Raw genomic sequence first — 21,593 nt, forward strand, 5'->3', positions numbered from 1 at the left:
AGAGATCATACGTTTCCTGTAGTTCTTGACCAGGTTTGCACACACTGCAACAGGGATTTTGGCCCACTCCTCCATACAGACCTTCTCCAGATCCTTCAGGTTTCGGGGCTGTCGCTGGGCAATACGGACTTTCAGCTCCCTCCAAAGATTTTCTATTGGGTTCAGGTCTGGAGACTGGCTAGGCCACTCCAGGACCTTGAGATGCTTCTTACGGAGCCACTCCTTAGTTGCCCTGGCTGTGTGTTTCGAGTTGTTGTCATGCTGGAAGACCCAGCCACGACCCATCTTCAATGCTCTTACTGAGGGAAGGAGGTTGTTGGCCAAGATCTCACGATACATGGCCCCATCCATCCTCCCCTCAATACGGTGCAGTCGTCCTGTCCCCTTTGCAGAAAAGCATCCCCAAAGAATGATGTTTCCACCTCCATGCTTCACGGTTGGGATGGTGTTCTTGGGGTTGTACTCATCCTTCTTCTTCCTCCAAACACGGCGAGTGGAGTTTAGACCAAAAAGCTCTATTTTTGTCTCATCAGATCACATGACCTTCTCCCATTACTCCTCTGGATCATCCAGATGGTCATTGGCAAACTTCAGACAGGCCTGGACATGCGCTGGCTTGAGCAGGGGGACCTTGCGTGCGCTGCAGGATTTTAATCCATGACAGCGTAGTGTGTTACTAATGGTTTTCTTTGAGACTGTGGTCCCAGCTCTCTTCAGGTCATTGACCAGGTCCTGCCGTGTAGTTCTGGGCTGATCCCTCACCTTCCTCATGATCATTGATGCCCCACGACGTGAGATCTTGCATGGAGCCCCAGACCGAGGGTGATTGACCGTCATCTTGAACTTCTTCCATTTTCTAATAATTGCGCCAACAGGGTTGCCTTCTCACCAAGCTGCTTGCCTATTGTCCTGTAGCCCATCCCAGCCTTGTGCAGGTCTACAAATATATCCCTGATGTCCTTACACAGCTCTCTGGTCTTGGCCATTGTGGAGGTTGGAGTCTGTTTGATTGAGTGTGTGGACAGGTGTCTTTTATACAGGTAACGAGTTCAAACAGGTGCAGTTAATATAGGTAATGAGTGGAGAACAGGAGGGCTTCTTAAAGAAAAACTAACAGGTCTGTGAGAGCCGGAATTCTTACTGGTTGGTAGGTGATCAAATACTTATGTCATGCAATAAAAAACAAATTAATTACTTAAAAATCATACAATGTGATTTTCTGGATTTTTGTTTTAGATTCCGTCACTCACAGTTGAAGTGTACCTATGATAAAAATTACAGACCTCTACATGCTTTGTAAGTAGGAAAACCTGCAAAATCGGCAGTGTATCAAATACTTGTTCTCCCCACTGTACATGCAGTACATACATGTAATGAAAAAACGAAGCAGCCCAAACTCTTTAGTTGTTTAAAAACTTGCTGTATGTAACATATTGTGTGCTATAGCTTGAAAAATTAAAACAATTTGACTCTGGATGATAACATAATGATGTTTGTTTCCAACATTAGGGCTGTATTCCTAAAGAAGTTTAAATCCGCTTTGTGTTTTGTTTCTTGCCACGATACTGGTATCGTCCCAGCCCTAACACAAATGCACACACATGCACGCAGCCACTAATGTATGCGGCAAACACAAATCAGCCGCTAACATCGTTAAAATGTACTGTCAGATAAAAGATCATATATTTTTGATGTCAAAGTTGAGTGTTCTGCCTGAGGCACTATTCTCTGTTCTTTGTGCTGAGGAACCCCTCTAATTTGCCAAATAAGAAAGCTTAAATGTGCTTTGATGGACAGAGCCCATCACCATTAATATTTCACACAGACAAACAGACTTGCACTCCTCCTTCTGAAAATACATTTATTTGGCATACAAGGTCTGTTCTGACTCCCAACCTCAGTCATTGTATCAATCAATGGATCTCTTAATCAAAAAGATTCCATCGTCTGCTGCCTATGATTACGCAGAAATACACACACAGATTGACTAACTGACACACGGATATGAAGTGGATATGCAAGTGCTATAGCCTATAACGTTTACACCCCATGCTGCTGGAAACAGGCTAGATTAGCCGCGGAGACACTTCTCTCCCTTTCTAATTCTCACTTGCTATTTTGTCTCAATCTCAACCACTTCAAATTCCTATTCACACCATTCTCTCTCTCCATCAGCCTCATTTTCTCTCTCCCTCCATCTTTCTCACTTTAGTTTCTCGCCTACTATTTCTGTTACATGTTCTTCTCTCCCCTCACTGACTATTCTGCCACTCATTCTAGACCATATCACAATTTTTCTTCAATTACCATCTCCCTCCCCAAACTTTTTTCCCCTCTGCTCCTCTCCTCTCCTTCTCTCCTCTCTCCCCCTTTCTCCTCTCTCTCTACCCTGTCTCTGTCTCCCTCATCTCTCTCTCCACCCTCTCTCAATCCCTCTCTCCTCCTCTCCCTCCCTTACTCGCTCTCTGTGTGAAGTGCGACATTTCGTTTTCTTCTCTGTCAGCACTTATAGGCTGCTCACCGTGGAAACCATGGCCTGAGTGACAGCCTGTCCGCTCCAAAACAATCCACTCGTTAATCTAACTGCAGCTATGCTCCGCTCACTATCTCTGCCACTTAACTCCCTCTACCAGCTACACAAACATATAGACAGGCACGCATAAATGCCTAATATCAAATCTATATTATCCATGTTTTGAAAGAAGGAATAATTTATTCCCATTATTTGTCTAGAGCAGTGGTTCCCAAACTTTTTATAGTCCCGTACCCTTTCAAACATTCAACCTCCAGCTGGTACCCCCTCTAGCACCAGGGTCAGCGCACTCTCAAATGTAGTTTTTTTTGCCATCATTGTAAGCCTGCCACACACACACTATACAATACATGTATTAAACATAAGAATGAGTGTGAGTTTTTGTCACAACCTGGCTCGTGGGAAGAGACAAAGAGCTCTTATAGGACCAGGGCACAAATAATAATATTATAGTAATAAATAATTTTGCTCTTTATTTAGCCATCTTACATATAAAACGTTATTTGTTCATCAAAAATGGTGAATAACTCACCACAGGCTAATGTGAATGGTGTGCTTGTTGGGTTGTATTGGAGAGAGTCTCAGTCTTAAATCCTTTTCCACTCACAGTCTGCGCCTGCATTTAGTTTTCATGCTAGTGATGGCCGAGAATCCTCTCTCACATAGGTACGTAGTTGCAAAGGGCATTAGTGTCTTAACAACTCGATTTGCAAAGGCAAGAAACTCTGAGAGCAGCCCTATCCAGAAATCTGGCAGCGGCTTCTGATTCAATTCAATTTTCACAAAACCACTTGTTGCAATTTCAATGAGGCCCTCTTGTTCAGATATCGGTAAGTGGACTAGAGGCAGGGCATGAAAGGGATAACGAATCCAGTTGTTTATGTCATCCGTTTCGGGAAAGTACCTGCGTAAATGCGCACCCAGCTCACTCAGGTGCTTCGCTATATCACATTTGACATTATCCGTAAGCTTGAGTTAATTTGCACACAAAAAAATCATCCAATGATGGAAAGACCTGTGTGTTGTCCTTGTTAATGCAGACAGAGAAGAGCTCCAACATCTTAATCGTAGCCTTAATTTTGTCCCACACATTGAATATAGTTGCGGAGAGTCTCTGTAATCCTAGATTCAGATCATTCAGGCGAGAAAAAACATCATCCAGATTGGCCAGTCGTGTGAGAAACTCATCATCATGCAAGAGGTCAGATAAGTGAAAATTATGGTCAAACTTTAAGCTCGTCTCTCAATTTAAAAAAAAAACATGTCAATACTTTGCCCCTTGATAACCAGTGCACATCTGTATGTTGTAAAATCGTTACATGGTTGCTGCCCATATTATTGCATTATGCCGAAAATACATGAGAGTTTAGGGGCCTTGCTTTAACAAAGTTAACAATTTTCACTGTAGTGTCCAAAACGTCTTTCAAGCTGTCAGGCATTCCCTTGGCAGCAAGAGCCTCTCGGTGGATGCTGCAGTGTACCCAAGTGGAGTCGGGAGAAACTGCTTGCACGCGCGTTACCGCTCCACTATGTCTCCCTGTCATGGCTTTTGCACCATCAGTACAAATACCAACACATCTTAACCACCAAAGTCCATTTGATGTCACAAAGCTGTCCAGTACTTTAAAAATATCCTCTAGTGTTGTCCTGGTTTCCAGAAGAGGATGTCTTCCTTAATTGACCCCCCATAAACGTAACGGACATTTACCAGGAGCTGTGCCAGGCCCACCACGTCTGTTGACTCATCCAGCTGTAACGCATATAATTCACTGGCTTGTATGCGAAGCAGTAAATGTTTCAAAACATCTCCTGCCATGTCACTGATGTGTCGTGAAACAGTGTTGTTTGATGAAGACATTGTCTGTATAGTTTTTTTTGGCCTTTTCCCCCAGCATTGTCCCAGCCATATCCGCGGCAGCAGGAAGAATGAAGTCATCCACAATAGCACGGGGCTTGCCTGTCCTAGCCACTCGGTAGACGCTTTTAGCGCCTTCTTATTAATGGTATCTGTTACTTTTATATATGTCTTACTACTCGAAAGTCATCTTTATTTCTCACTGAAAAAACTCTGTGGCTTATTTTTCAAATTGTCATGTTTCGTTTCAAAATGTCGTTTCTAAATGTGATTGGATGTTAATTATTTGACTAGGCTACCTGTATTTGACATTGTGTTGCCATTTCGCTGAACACTAGACGGTTTAATTTTATTTTTGGCAGTGAAACGAGGCTACTGAGACGAGAAAAAACCCACACCGTGTATAGCCCCATTGGAGAATATAAACGTACCGTTTGAAAATGTAAAAAAATATATATATTTGTCACGACAGCATTGCTTACCCCAAGTTTGGGAATACCAGGGCTGCAGTCCAAACACTTATAAGACACACCCTATCCCCTCAAATTAAGTGGACACTTCTGATTATGTATCATGACGTCTGAAGAGTATACACTTGCAGGGCAAGAGGCCAGGGAGGAAGGAATGATTTTTAAATGGCCCACCCTTGGCCGGAAATTCGTCACTCGTTCATCCCGCAATGATTGTGTTTTCAGCCACCGGTAGCTTGTGGGTGCTTTATATGCGCTACAGTCAATTATGAGTGCAGGTCTACTTATATTAAATATATAATTATTAATATACGCCTACTGTATGATAGCTAGCAAATGAATTAGCTAACTACCGTTAGCCTGCCTAGCTGGAACTTCTGAAGAAGGAAATGTTTTATTACTACAATTTCCAAATGATAACGAAAATAATTTTTTTTTTGCTTTTTATGTCATAGCAAAATTTCTAACTTATTTGCATTCGATTTGACTTACATTTGTATGTTGACTTCTCCATTGATGTTGTTTTTAAGTTTTCGGGGACTTTTCTTAGCAGATGTACAATCGTCACAAATTTAATTATGGGGAGTTTCATGCCCCGGAGTGAACATAATTGTACACTTGCAAAGCTAAAAATGAGGGCTGAGGGGCTTATGTTCCCTTGCTTGGCTAATCATTTGGACCACTCTACACGATGGCGACGGGGATTCCCCCAAGGGCATAAGGCGAGTGTAAGTGGATGAGGGTGTGTCTTTTAAGTGTTTGGACCAAAGCCCTGGTCTAGGGGAAAGTGGAAAGTGAAAGCGAAGCCATTGGTTGGGTTTTATAGATCACTTATAGAGCCAGCAGAGCAGGTCGCTACACAGATACAACAAATATGATGTGAGGTTTATGTGTTAAACTGCTGAGCTTAAACATAATATGTTTTATTCTCACATACTCTTGACAGGTGCAGTGAAATGTGTTGTTTTTTTGTTGTTGCATGAGGGATAGAGGGAGTGATCAAACATGCGTGGAACATGACCACTGTGTTTTCTCCTTGCTCTATGGAGGCCCTACACCAGGGGTGTCAAACATATGGCCAGCAGGTCAGATCCAGCTCGCTAGTCTGTTTATATGAAACACTGAAACGAACAAATGCAGTGTTTTCCATTAGCGCCGGCAGTTGGCTAATCACCCACTTACAGAGTAATTTTCAACCGGCTACATTTTTCCACATTTTCTACATTTTCTTTTTTATTTAAAAGTTTCAATTCGCTAATCTGTCGAGCCATCTCCCGCTAGAATGAACAATATGCATCTTCTAGCGATCTATTCATAGGATAGGCGCCTGTCAGTCACAAAGCGAGCGATGACAGGAAAACGCAGCAGCGAGAAAGAGGCAAAGCGAGAGGTTCCACTCTCGCCAAAATCTGTCCAAAATAACCCCAACGCGTTTATATGAGGTTATTTTGAATCGAAGCTTGTCGCCTGCCTTCCTGCCTTTGGGACAACGACTCCCATTGTTAGGGCGGAGACATGAGCATCTCGTCATTATACAGATCGCTGGTTGCAGTCGATTTTCTTTACACGGAGGGACAGAGCATGATGCTCGTGAATTTGCATGTCCCATGTAATGTAAGTTGTATTGATGAGTCGAAATCCACGACATAGCCTAATGATTGTTTTCTGACACATTCATTTTTATTGTGTGTGTGTCATGTGTGTGTTTTCACTTGGCGCATAGTAGGCTATTTATTGTGCGTTAATTGACAACTGAACAGCAAGTGCTGACTAGTTTATAACAGGTGTCGAACTGACTGAATAAAGTCAATCTCCTATATCCCTTTTCCATTCATAGATTATGCAACGTGGTTATGTGTCCATGGTACCACATCTGGACATCTAAACCAAAGGATTTCTTAGGTTTCCTTTCCTAGGATTTTGTGGCTTGCCAGACAGCGACGCTAAATTGCGTGACTCTTGTCAGTCAATGTAGGCTACCGAATCGCATCCGTTACAGAGTCGTTCATTTTGAACTCTAATTTGCTTAGGCTACTGGTAGGTTTAGGCTTTTTGGCGATTATCTGCCGATAAATTCTGAAAACATTTGATGAAGATGGGGAAGCATCACTTCACGAACAATAGCTGGTGGAGAGCCTCATTCTGGTCCAAATAAAACGGAATTCAACAATATACATGTTTTTTTTGCCTATTGACCTTAGTAGGGAATTAACTAAATGTATTGAACATTTATTCATTTCCTCAAGTTTATCATAAGATAATAACAATGCATCAGTGAATCGTATTTCCAGACACTTACTGAATAGGCAATAAGAATGCCTTTGTGTAGCCGTTAGCGATGATGCTAATGGCAACAGTCTTCTGGTTGATGGAAAGGCTTTCCCCCCCAAAAAATTACGTTAACTAAAAAGGAGTCTATGCTTACTTGGCAGAATGATATCATGATTATTTTAATCAATCCAGTGAGGATTTTTTGTTGTTGTTTAACTTTACAATCTTATGTGCACTATTAAAACAGCTGAACAACACCCTCTTGATAGGTGCTCACTTGAATTAAAGGGTAACTATAACCAAAAATCAAAAAGCCTCAGAATTTTCCCAGACCTAAAAAGGGGTCTCCTGATGTGGTTTAAGCATTGTTGTGGACTTAGAACATACTATTTTGTTTTTGTTTTTATTAGAAAAGAGTGATTTTATTTGTCAAGATAAAGTGGGATATTTACATAATTTTTCTGTTTTAATAAAATACATAATTTGAAGAACAAACATCATTGTTGCAACTCATATCTTTCAGTGAAACTGTAAATAAGTCTTTCATCTCAAGAGAAGACAGGCTAAGTGCTCTATTTTATAGAAATGTTATTTAACCAGACAAGTCAGTTAAGAACAAATTCTTATTTACATTGATGGCCTACCCCGGCCAAACCCTGAACCGGACAACACTGGGCCAAGTATGCGCAGCCCTATGGAACTCCCAGTCACGGCCGGTTGTGATACAGCCTGGAATCGAACCAGGGTCTGTAGTGACACCTCTCGCACCAAGATGCAGTGCCTTAGACCGCTGTGCCACTCGGGAGCCCCTAATAAACCTAACGCAATGGAACATCTAAATGCCACATGTAAAGTGTTGGTCTCAAGAGCTGTAATAAAAGATCCCAGAAATGTTTCATACACACAAAAAGCTTATTTCTCTCAAGTTTTGTGCACACATTTGTTTACATCCCTGTTAGTGAGCATTTCTCCTTTGCCACGATAATCCATCCACCTGACAGGTGTGGCTGATTAAATAGCATGATATTACTCATGTGCACCTTGCGCTTGGGACAATAAAATGCCACTCTAAAATGTGCAGTTTTGTCACACAACACAGTGCCACAGATGACTCAAGTTTTGAGAGAGCATGCAATTGGCATGTTGACTTCAGGAATGTCCACCAGAGCTGTTGCCAGAGAATTGAATGTTCATTTCTCTACCATAAGCTGCCTCCAATGTCGTTTTAGAGAATTTAGCAGTACATCCAACTGGCCTCACAACCGCAGACCATATGTATGATGTCGTGTGGGTGAGCAATTTGCTGATGTCAACGTTGTGAATAGAGTGCCCCATGGTGGTGGTGGGGTTATGGTATGGTCAGGGATAAGCTACGGACAACGAACAAAATTGCATTTTATCGATAGCAATTTGAATCCACAAAACTACCGTGACGAGATCCTAAGGCCTATTGTGAAGCCCATTTTTTAAGGTATCTGTTACCGACAGATGCATATTGTCACGGATCCCTCCGAAACTTTCCTCACGCACACCTGTCCCCTATTCTCACTGATTAGTATTTGTATATATATGCCCTTTGTTCACCATGGTGCTGTCCATTATTGTTCCAATGTCCGTTGGTGCGTGTGAGTACCTGTAATGTGTGTTTTGGGCTTTCGTGCCATTGTGGATTGCGCAGATGATTACGGGTCTCGTCCCATGTGTTAATCATTGTGCGCTGGTGTATTCATTCGAGGTACTCCTCGCTCTTTTGTTTGGGTTTCAAACCTCTGTTTTGTTACGTGTTTGTTTGGTCTTTGTCCCCGTGGCTTTACACGGCACGTCGTAATTTGGGCTGAATAAAACCCCTATTACGCAATCCTGCACCTGTCTCCCGAATCCTTGTAACCAACGTGACACATATCTGTTCAATTGAATGATTTCCTCTTATGACCTGTAACTCAGTAACATTTTTGAAATTGTTATATTTTTGTTCAGTATATACAGTATAAAGTGCAAGAAAAGCTGATCTACCTAACCCAGTAGAGACCAAAGGAATTTCCAGTGTTAGCCATCCCTGAGACCGGGTGCAGTAACTCGTATGTCTAATGTTTAGTAATGATGTTAGGTAGAGTGGAACTTTTTGTAAAGCGCTTTATTAATGAAAACATAGCAATGTATCAACCTACGTTGATCCAAAGAGCCTATCCAACTTTCTGGTAGAGAATGCAGTGATGAGTACTATAAATGTTGCTCATAATAAAGCGCAGTGCGCTATGATAAACTGCATCTAACGGCTTTAATGAAGTGACAGCTGCATTCACATAGATGATGTCGCCATATTCTAGCATTGATAGGAACGACAACTGAATAATCTGCTTTCTACTATTTAGCGAGAGGAAGGACCTATTTCTATAGAAGAAGCCCATTTTTCTTCTTAGCTTCTTAACTAGCTCATCAATATGCTTTTTAAAAGACAGCTTTTCATCTATCCAGATGCCCAGATATTTGTAAGCATGGACACCATCAATATGGACACCATCCAAAGTGCATATGCTTAAATCTTCAGAGTTATTTTTATGTGCTCTAGAGAACAACATAAACTTAGTTTTACATGTATTCAATACTAATTTCAGGTCAATACATTTTTTTTGTAAACAATGAAAGCAGACTGTAGTTCAGATAGAGCCCGGTCAACCGTGGGGGCAATAGCATACAAAACACTATCATCGGCATACAATGCAGGTTACAATTTTTTAGAGACAAGTCGATATTGTTAATGTAAACAGTAAAAAGTACAGGACCCAGAATCGACCCCTGCGGGACACCTTTTGTAATATCCAGGAAACCTGACCTAACACCATCAGTAGCTATACATTGAGTTCTATCTGTGAAGTAATTTTTAAACCTGTTACGTGCAGCCTGGTCTAGGCCAATTGAGGAAAGCCTCTGAATTAGCAGTGAGTTACCAACAGTATCGAAAGCCTTTGACAGGTCAATGAAGAGGGCAGCGCAATGCCTTTTTATCCATACAGTTAACCTCATCATGCATAACTAGGGATGCTGAAGAGATAGTGCTATGACCTGGTCTAAAACCAGATTGATGTATATTTTGAATACATTTCAAAGATAAGAAAGATCTTAGCTGAGAATTAATCAAGGATTCTAATATTTTAGCTGGGCAAGAAAGTTTTGAAATAGGTCTATCATTTGTTAGTACATGGACCGCTTTCCAAACCTTGGGGATAGTATCAGAAATAATCGTCAGGTAAAAAATATTGGTTAATTATTCAGCAATCCGGTGACAGTGCTGGCTACTCCATTATAGACAGAATACCAGTTCTTGCATAGTTTGCATAGTTTGGAGCTGTGCTTTGGGTCATTGTCCTGTTGTAGGAGGAAATTGGCTAGTACACAGCGTTGTACTATTGGAACACAGGAGTGATGTTTGTTGATAATGGGCCTCTGTACGCCTATGTAGATATTCCATATAAAATCTGCCTTTTCCAGCTACAATAATCATTTACAACATTAACAATGTCAACACTGTATTTCTGATCAATTTGATGTTATTTTAATGGACAAAAAATGTGCTTTTCTTTCAAAGACAAGGACATTTCTAAGTGACCCCAAACTTTCAAACGGTAGTGTATGTTTCGTATCTCTAATACATACTATGGGACAATGATCACTGAGATCATTATTAGTAATAATTAAATCAATCAATGAAGAGATAACAGGGTTTTTCACATTTAGTCATGTGGGTTTTGAGATCAATTGAATCAGATTAAAATAAATGGATATAGTGCATTCAGAAAGTAATCAGACCCCTTGACATTTTCCATATTTTGTTACATTGCATTCTCTGGTCTGATGAAACCAAGATTGAATTATTTGGCCTTAATGCCAAGCTTCACGTCTGGAGGAAACTTGGCACTATCCCTACAGTGAAGCATGTCGGTGGCAGCATCATGCTGTGGGGATGTTTTTCAGCGGCAGGGACTGGGAGACTAGTCAGGATCGAAGGAGAGATTCTTGTTGAAAACCTGCTCCAGAGCGCTCAGGACCTCAGACTGGGGCAAAGGTTCACCTTCCAACAGGACAATGACCCTAAGCACATAGCCAAGACCACGCAGGAGTGGCTTCGGGACAAGTCTCTGAATGTCCTTGAGTGGCCCAGCCAGAGCCCGGACTTGAACCCGATGGAACATCTCTGGAGAGACCTGAAAATAGCTGTGCAGCAACGCTCCCCATCCAACCTGACAGAGCTTGAGAGGATCTGCAGAAAATAATGGGAGAAACTCCACAAATACAGGTGTGCCAAGTTTTTAGAGTCATACCCAAGAAGATTCGAGGCTGTAATAGCTGCCAAAGGTGCTTCAACAAAGTCTGAATACTTAAATGTTATATTTCAGTGTCTGGTTGAGCTGTGCTGTGATGGGCCGGTTGAATACAAATGGTGCAGTTATGCCCTCCATAAGGCAATCAAACAGGCAAAACGTCAGTACAGAGTGGAGTCACAATTCAAAGGTTCAGACAAGAGATGTATTTGGCAAGGACTCCAGACAATCACAGATTACAAAGGGAAAAGTAGCCATATCACCTCCACCTTACCTGACACCCTAGACTCACTTAAATTTGCATACTGCTCGACTCAGGCTTCTGAGTGGCGCAGTGGCTTAAGGCACTGCATCTCAGTGCTCAAGGCATCACTACAGACACCCTAGTTCGAATCCAGGCTGTATCACAACCGGCCTTAGACCGCTTCGCCACTCGGGAGCAATCTATGTCCTAATTCTTGTTGTTGTGCTTGTTGGGTTTATAGTCCCCCAATCCCATTCCTTCCTTGTGTTGCCTGATCATTCAGCAGATCTGCCTTGCAAGAACCAAGTCGATCAATCCCTCAAAATCTCTCCAAACTATTTCCACAAAAGAAATGTATCTTCCAATTCCTCTAGATGTGCAGAACCCAGCAATGAACTAAAATAACTAAACTGTTCAGATATAATAAAATAATTGTACAAAAAAATGCAATTTAACGAGGATCTCTTCTTAAGTGCTGCTGCTCATGGAATTGGTTGCTAGATGTATTTAGATGAGTTATAGTTTGTTAAATGGCTTCCAGAAACAAAATAACAAAATGTAAACCTATCTTTGCTAAATACGTTACCTTGAACCCATTCGCAGTCCACATTGTTCTAAGTAATTGCATGTCTTCAATAGCATTCACACTAATATAAGGGCTAGGCCTCCTGTAAAATGCATTATGGATGAGCATGGATAAGCAAGATTAGTTCCTTATTGATAAGGCCTAAAAAGATCACTAATAATTGTAATCAAATTCGAAACAAAACAACATTTGTTTTAAATAGCCTATGTCACAGTTACCATAATTTCTCCCAGTGGAAATATAATATTAAAACAATGCAGACTATGGAGGGTTTTACGCACATCCAAACTTTTCACAATAGCTGGACAAAGATCCAATATAAAGACAAAGGGAGAATGTCCACTCACCATTATACTGCTCCCATATAGGCCAATGTTTTTATCTCCAAAAGTTGCAACGCAATCACGCCACGTACGTTGTCACCATAAAACCAGGAAGGTGAATCATTCTAATAAGTTTGGTTGTAATAAAATTGAAGGAAAAACAAGCCGTTTTTTTTTAAAAACAACAATAAATAAATGTAAAATGTAATGATATCCTAAAATAGCTAGGATTTAAAAAAAAAGACACACATTGCTGTTGAACCAGCCTTCATTATAGTAGGGTTAAGGGAAGGCTTTGAACATATGAAATGGGAAATAAGCCATTGGTTACAGATGACTGCTAAATACGAGGTTCACTGGTATTCACCGAGGACCTCATCTCTCATTTCATGATGGGCATGGACAGGTAGCCTACACCATGGAGGGGGTTTTACGCATATCCAAAACGGGACCTGCATGGCTAAAATAATGTGGGTCTGCCTACAATGCATAGTTAAAAAGGGAATATCAGCTCACTGTTTAACTCCTCTCAAACATGATATTTTAATAAAGCATTGGTGATTAAGATTTATTTCCAATCGGTCTCAGGAGCCAAACACTTTATCGACAGTCTTGACTACTTCGCGATTGCATTGGTCAGACAAAAAAAAAAGCCTTAATTGAGAAGAGGGGACGCTATGCTTGGTTTTTAATCAAATAAAACAAAATGAGAAAAAAACAATAGTTTTACAGGCACCAAAAGCACTGTGGGTTAATTTTGTTCCAAGCTCATATGGACAGTGTGCGCCACGGCTAGATAGGCTGCGTTTTCGCTGTCAAAATTCATGCCATAACCAACTGCGTTACCGCTAAAACCAGCTTTTAGTTGGTTTTAAGTTTCCCCATCAGCGCTGCCTGAAATTATCACATTGGATCATGTTTTTAAGGACACACCTCACCTTCCCACCCTGCCCATCTGAGCACAAGCGAGCTGATATAAGACAGGTAAATTGCGGAACCTAGCGTTAGGGCCAGAAAATGTGCGCCAGTGTTTACATGATGAAATTGCAAACTAATGCACGTTTGACACTAACGCCGACTTAACGCCAGCTGAAAATAGAGCCCTAAATGTTAAAAAAGGTTTAATGTAAATAGTCCTGATCATATAGACCCAGACAATATCCAAAACAACTAACAATACACTGAATTCATACATTTTCAGCAATTAGACATTGCAGATTCATGTCTTTCTTCACAATACCACACACACAAAAAATCTATCTGAGAGGTAAACTTGTTAAAGTATACTATAATTTTACTATGTATTTCAGAGCAAATTAAGGCATTAGAATGTACCAGAGGCCACCAAAATAGAGCTCCTTCTGCAAAAATGTTCCACAGGACTCCTGGCTGCCTACTTTTTCAATTTGTCTGGGTACTCTATGTACTTGTGGAAAACACTGCAAATCAGTGGGGATAGGTTGATGCTTTTCTCATTGTGGGTGCGGCACTGTTGATGTACACTATCAAGAGTGGAGATGTGGTGGAGGGAAAATGAAGCTAGCATAACTCTTTATTTTTCTCTTCTCATGTTTTCCTGCAATTTCTTTCAAGAGCTCACGTTTTTCAACCGTGTTATTAGATTATCAGCAGGCAGATTTGTTTGACAGCACTTCGAGGACATGTGGGATGTGCAAAACACAGTCCCCTGTTTCAATGAATAGTTTCTACCCCCCTCCAAAACGAGAAACTGAATGTATTTTTTATTTTCTAGCTGTCTTCTTCAGATGGCTCATCTGTAAGTCAAGGACAGCCTATTAGCCAGCCACAGATCCAGAGAAGTTCGCTCCCCTGTTAATTGACTGTGAAGAGAGAGACAGAAAGTGAAGAAAAAAAACAACTAATCCTCGCTAATCTGGAAACGGGGTAACAACAGCAGAAATGGCAGAAATGGGTCTCTCTGCTTTGACGCGGAGGAAGTGTCGACTCATGACGTTCGAAAGACAATGCCCTTCTCACTAATATCACATTTTGCGTATTCAGCGATAACAAAGAGCAAAACTCTATTAAGACACAAATGCTGTGCTTGCAAGACTGCTGTCTGGGCCACTTTGCAGTGCGGTAGGCTGTTTGTACTAGACAGGCCTGCCATATTGTTACAATTAATATGCAGCAGACAGAGAAGGACTTGATTGCCACCATAAGTCATCATCACTGTGCTTTACTGTGACACTTTCTACATAAGGGACAAAAAAAGCACAGAGCACAATATTGGTGTATGAGTAAATGGTGTATCATAGTGAGAATAGCGTAGGTACAGGTGGCATAAAAAGTATGTGAACCCATTGGAATTACCTGGACTTCTGCATAAATTGGTCATAAATTGTATCTGATCTTCATCTAAGTCACAACAATAGACAAACACAGTCTGCTTAAACTAATAACACACAAACAATTATACGTTTTCATGTCTTTATTGAACACACTGTGTAAACATTCACAGTGCAGGGTGAATGTTTAGTGGTTCACCCTCCTTTGGCAGCAATAAACTCAACCAAACGTTTTCTGTAGTTGCAGATCGGACCTGCACGGTCAGGAGGAATTTTGGACCATTCCTCTTTACAAAACTGTTTCAGTTCAGCAATATTCTTGGGATGTCTGGTGTGAACCGCTCTCTTCAGCATCTCAATCAGGTTGAGGTCAGGACTCTGACTGGTCCACGCCAGAAGGCGTATTTTCTTCTGTTGAAGCCATTCTGTTGTTGATTTACTTCTGTGTTTTGAGTCGTTGTCCTGATGCATCACCCAACTTCTGTTGAGCTTCAACTGGTGGACAGATAGCCTTACATTCTCCTGCAAAACGTATTGATAAACTTGGGAATTCATTTTTCCGTCGATGATAGCAAGCTGTCCAGGCCCTGAGGCAGCAAAGCAGCTCCAAACCATGATGCTTCGTTCACCATACTTTACAGTTGGGATGAGGTTTTGATGTTGGTGTGCTGTGCCTTTTTTTCTCCACACATAGTGTTGTGTGTTCCTTCCAAACAACTCAACTGTAGTTTCATCTGTCCACAGAATATTTTGCCAGCAGAGCTGTGGAAAATCCAGGTGCTCTTTTGCAAACTTCAGACGTGTAGCAATGTTTTTTTTGGACAGCAGTGGCTTCTTCCGTGGTGTCCTCCCATGAACCCCATTCTTGTTTAGTGTTTTAAGTATCGAAAAACCGGTCAACAGAGATGTTAGCATGTTCCAGAGATTTCTGTAAGTCTTTAGTTGACACTTTAGGATTCTTCTTAACCTCATTGAGCATTCTGCACTGTGCTCTTGTAGTCATCTTTGCAGAACGGCCACTCCTAGGGAGAGTCGCAACAGTGGTGAACTTTCTCCATTTATAGAGAATGTGTCTTACTGTGGAATGATGAACATCAAGGCTTTTAGAGATACTTTTGTAACCCTTTCCAGCTTTATGCAAGTCAACAATTCTTAATCTTGGGTCTTCTGAGATCTCTTTTGTTTGAGGCATGGTTCACAGCAGGCAACGCTTCTTGTGAATAGCAAACTCAAATTTTGTGAGTGTTTTTTATAGGGCAGGGCAGCTCTAACCAACATCTCCAATCAGTCTCAATGACTGTACTCCAGGTTATGGGACTCCTGACTCCAATTAGCTTTTGGAGATGTCATTAGCCTTGGGTTTCACATACTTTTTCCAACCTACACTGTGAATGTTTAAATTATGTATTCGATATAGACAAGAAAAATACAATCACTTGTGTGTTATTAGTTTAAGCAGACTGTGTTTGTCAGTTGTTGTGACTTAGATGAAGATCAGATCTAATTTGATGACCAATTTATGCAGAAATCCAGATAATTCCAAAGGGTTCACATACTTTTTCTTGCCACTTTATGTGTGTGTGTGTGTGTGTGTGGGTGTGTGTGTGTGTGTGTGTGTGCCTGCATGGTAGTGTGTGTGTGACAGACACAGAAGAGAGAGATGAGACAGACAGAATACCCCACCTAATTCCTGATTAGTGTAGGTGGATATAGTTAACCAATCGGGCAGGAATACAAAAAAATCACACAGAGGAAATGCAGGCCTACTCCTTGCTTTGAAAATAAATTAAATTTTTTAACCTTTATTTAACCAGGCAAGTCAGTTAAGAACAAATTCTTATTTTCAATGACAACCTAGGAACAGTGGGTTAACTGCCTTGTTCAGGGGCAGAATGACAGATTTTTACCTTGCCAGCTCGGGGATTCAATCTTGCAACCTTTCGGTTACTAGTCCAACAATCTAACCACTAGGCTACCTGCCGCCCCAACATACATAGAGAGAGACAGACGGAGAGACAGAGAGAGACATTTCCACTGTTTTATTCAGCCACACAACGTCAATGCAGTCAGTGTATAGAGGAAACATCAATTATGGATATTTCAAATGACAAAACTTATCTGAGAAATGTCAGAGCAGTAAGACATGTCCACTGACATTTTCACCTCAACTTTTTTTCAACGCTACTCTTCTGCTGCTTCTCTTCGACTAGAAGTCTGATTTCTTTCTATCTCTTAAAATCGGCAGGGTGAGTGAAAATACCAGTGGGTATTCATTGAATTAACTCTACAATACATAGCTTTTTTTTGTGTGAGAAACCTACATTGGATTGGGGTCCATTGGAGTTCTGTTCGGGGGGGGCAGTGTATAAAGTCGTGATGACCTGGTGATGACGCACGCACAAACACACGCACCCACGGAATCCTTTTTCTGTTTGAATGTCAGAATAACACAGGCTTTGCATAACAATGCAATGAGGATGGTGTTGTCAGATAGCCGGGTAAAACCTGATGTCCAACAGACAGACAGACCTTCAGATGCTGAGCCTCTTCTCTCAGTGTACCGACAGCCACTGGCCCAAGTTTTAAACAGCGCCAAGATATCAAACCACACCATGTTTTGACAACCAGTGTTGTCCTCAGCAGAAGAAAAACAGCAAAAAGCCTTAGTGTAAAAACAAAAAATTCACACTCAATTTGTGCTTTCATTCAGACTGAATACCCAAAGACACTTGTAGAGACCCCCCCCCACACACACACACCCTTATAGTTAATTACACACACACACTATAGCAGAGGGATAATGGTTGGTAGCTTGCTGGGGAGAGGGGAGGCCGGGCAGGCAGGCAGAAGGTTCCATTCATGTAGCCCATGTCCCAATAGGAGAGATAAGAGAGTAAAGGAGCTCCAGCAGGGAAGTAATTACACTTCAGACACTTCATCTGAGAGAGAGAGAGAGCATCATTCCCCACAGCCCACAAAGAGCACACCTCCACCACAAACACTGTGTTGATTGTGTTGGTTCAAGTCATCTGAGCTCCGGCTAATCCTAAATAGATCTGATGTCATGTGAAAGGGTCTTAGGGGTATAGAGAGTAATCTAAGGGTCCAGATGGATGGCCTGGTGTGTTTTCTTTGACATACTATACATTATGTGGAGGCATTACTTCTGTGTCCCCAATTTCATGTGTGCTCTTCTGTAACATTTCCTTTAATGAGTAGTAATAGTATTATCCACATGCACGCAGGCTGGCAAGCACACGAGTAGAAACTAGTATACACGCACGCACGCAAACACACACACGTGCCAGTCACAGGAGAAGCATTGGCAGGAGACGGTGCATGGGGACAATTCAAAGTTATTTGGCTGAATTTATTTTCTCGGTGGGGTAGCGTGCCCCCCCACTACCCCTCACTCCCCATTCCTCACACACTGTCTGTCTCCCCAGCACAGCACAGCGGCCAGCCGCAGACAGGGAGAATCAGAGTAATGAAGTACACAGCGCTCTGGCAAAAGCATCAATCAGCCAACAGCAGGGGCCTGACAACAGAGAGAAAAACCAGAGAGGAAAAGATGGACGGAAAGAGAAAAAATGACTGGGGGAAAACAAGGAGGATAGAGGAACGGAGTCAGATTTTTTATGCAAAAGGAAACAAAGAAGAAAGCGGATAGAAGGAAAGAATGACAAGAAAAAAAGAGAAAGAAACAGATAAAAGACTAGAAATCTTAGAAAGAAAGATAGAACAATGACAGACAGACAGACAGACAGACAGACAGACAGACAGACAGACAGACAGACAGACAGACAGACAGACAGACAGACAGACAGACAGACAGACAGACAGACAGACAGACAGACAGACAGACAGGCAGACAGGCAGACAGGCAGACAGACAGGCAGAGCGACAGGCAGAGCGACAGGCAGAGCGACAGACAGAGCGACATTCAGAGCGACAGACAGAGCGACAGACAGAGAGACAGACCGAGAGAGAGACAGGCAGAGCGACAGACAGAGAGACAGACAGACAGAGAGACAGACAGAGAGACAGACAGACAGAGAAAGCGACAGACAGAGAGACAGACAGACAGAGAAAGCGACAGACAGAGAGACAGAGAGACATAACACGGGGAGCGGATTTGATATGGCCTCAAAGTACACAGAGTCTGCTTTGGGTCCGGCTCTCTTTTCCGATGGCTTATTAAACTTTCATGCTTTAATGAGTCAATATTAGATATGACATTTTGTGGGTGAAGGGGTGCGGGGGAGGGGTGCCATGGCTGCCAACAAACCAGGCCTGGTCTGTCTGAAGACAGAGAGGATCCAGACAGGAAGGTAAACTACAGACTAGACACAGCCGCCATGCTGCGGAACCAGACTCCCTCTAGACTCCTTGCTTTTCCCCCAAATCAAACAATCTCTGGGTTATTCTGGTCGAGAAAGGAAAAGACATCTACCCAACACGGCACGGAACTGCCCAAAAGAGTGTGCTGTTAAAATGAAGAGAATGCAAAACTGGATTGAATCATTCTGTATATTGAACTTTATGCACCACATACTGCAAAGTAAAGCAGTAACATAAGATGTTTTTTTTGCTAGCGCTAGCACCTTGTAGGGAGTGACTATATATATTTCTTTGCTGCGTACCAGTCTCTGTGCCCATACAGAGTGAAATGAATGGGACTGGGAGACTGGATTAAGGCAGGCTCCTGTGGATTTGATTGTAATCTACTTTAGAGTTTTAGTACAGCGTAAGAAAATAACACAATCAACTCAATAAATACACACACACACACACACACACACACACACACACACACACACACACACACACAGTCTTGTACAACTAACCTTGTGGGGACCTAACCCGTACCCTAACCCGTACCTTAACCCTAACCATAACCCCAAAACCTAATCTTAACCCTAAACCTAACCCTAACTCCTAACCCTAAAACTAACCCTAGCTCCTAACCCTAAACCTAATTCTAAATCGAACCTTAACCCTAAATCCCCCTAGATTATTTTTTTTATGACCTTGTGGGGACCAACAAAATGTCCCTAGTTGGTCAAATGTTGGTTTGTTTGCTATTCTTGTAGGGTCTTCTGGTCCCCACAAGTATAGTTAAACACATCCAACCTCTCTTACCCTCCCTCCCTCTCTCCCTCTCTGATGCTCTCCTCTTGAAACAGTATTACGGATCATTTCGTAATATTCAATCATTCAGACACAAAGAGCACTGCCTTTTCCCCTACCTGTCCTCTTACACACACTTACATGGCCCACGCGGACACCTCTGTCACTCTCTCAGATTCTTCTCTCTTTTTATTTCTCTGCCTATATACTGTATGCATTTCCTTCGCCCTTCTTCTCTGTCCTCCGCCTCTCGCCTCTCAGTTTCACTTCTAGGAAAAATCTGCCTTGATCATACCATAAGAAAAGTCAGTGACTCAAATGAGGCCTCTTAAAGAAGCCCCCCCCCCCCTCCTCCCTCCCTCCCTCCCTCTTTTCTTTTCTTTCTTTTGTCTCATATAGAATATGCTAATGAAATTCTTTATCAAGAAAAGGAAGATGGAATAAAAAGCATATCCGGATACTTGTCACGTATGGTAAGAAAACCATTACAAAAAAAAAAGTATCCAAAATGGCTTGTTTTAAATCATAAGTTCATTTCTCCGAGACAGTCCTATATCATTTAGACAATTGCCTTCCAAATGTCACAGTAAATGTTGTGTCTCAAGAAGGAACCAAGAAAAAAAAAAGTAATGTAGTTAATTGTGAGGGACAAATGTCACAGGGTGCTCTTCGGCCTGCGCCTCTGTGGCTAACCTTTAGATAAGCCATTAGACAGGCCTAGGACTGGACACAGTGGAGCCAGACTACCCCATCTGCCTCCTAACCTTTCCCTCCCTCGCTTCGAATATGAAATCAAAGACGTGGAAGAAACAGGAAGAAAAAGAGAGGGAAGGAATGTTAAAAGTGAGAGATGACAGAAGTTAAAAGAAAGTGGTGGCAGAGAAGTTAGAGTGACGTTATAAAGCATAGATGACACAGGCGAGGACGATGAAAAGTTCAAAGGTCGAGGTGACAGGAGTGAGTTAGAGGTCTTCAACGCTCCAAAGGTCTGTGGTGCTGAGGTAACAAGGAGTCTGATTGGATGTACACACAGAGTCAATCACTGGGCTATGGATTCAATGTGATGGTAATGACGAGGATCATGATGACACTCATGACAATAACAACGAAGGTTGGATAAATGCAGCAACTTAAATCATTCATGATGCTTTTCACTTCCTGTGTTTTCAGTTTGAATCTCTCCATCCATGTTTCTGTCCCTGAGATGTTTTCTCCTTCTATCTCAGTAACTGCATCCTCGCGCTTCATTCCACAGATTTCTCTCAGTATTAAACTCATACCATGGATCTGTGCTGTGAGTATATTGCTCTTCATAGGCACGCACAAATGAACACACACTCACAAACGCACACAAACGCACACACACTGCTACGGGGCGTTTTCACATATGAAATTCAGAACCCTGGTTCGGTTTCCTGGAGCGTTTGTGAGAATTCTACAGAACACGCTTTGCTTTCACAAAACCTCAAAATAACCGTTTCAGTGTGCGATTAGCAAGATGCACATTCTACATGACATTAGTGAGCTAGCTTGTTTACAACGGGCAAAAAAGT

The 21,593-nt window shown here is 41.9% G+C and overlaps 1 protein-coding gene across 1 annotated transcript in view; it reads right to left on the minus strand.

Annotated features, from left to right (window-relative positions):
- Positions 1–21,593, minus strand: part of LOC106571924 (cadherin-4) — a 397,705-nt gene that overhangs the window by 151,312 nt on the left and 224,800 nt on the right. The window lies entirely within an intron of this gene.

This window comes from Salmo salar, chromosome ssa15, assembly GCF_905237065.1.
Source record: "Salmo salar chromosome ssa15, Ssal_v3.1, whole genome shotgun sequence".
NCBI lineage: Eukaryota > Metazoa > Chordata > Actinopteri > Salmoniformes > Salmonidae > Salmo > Salmo salar.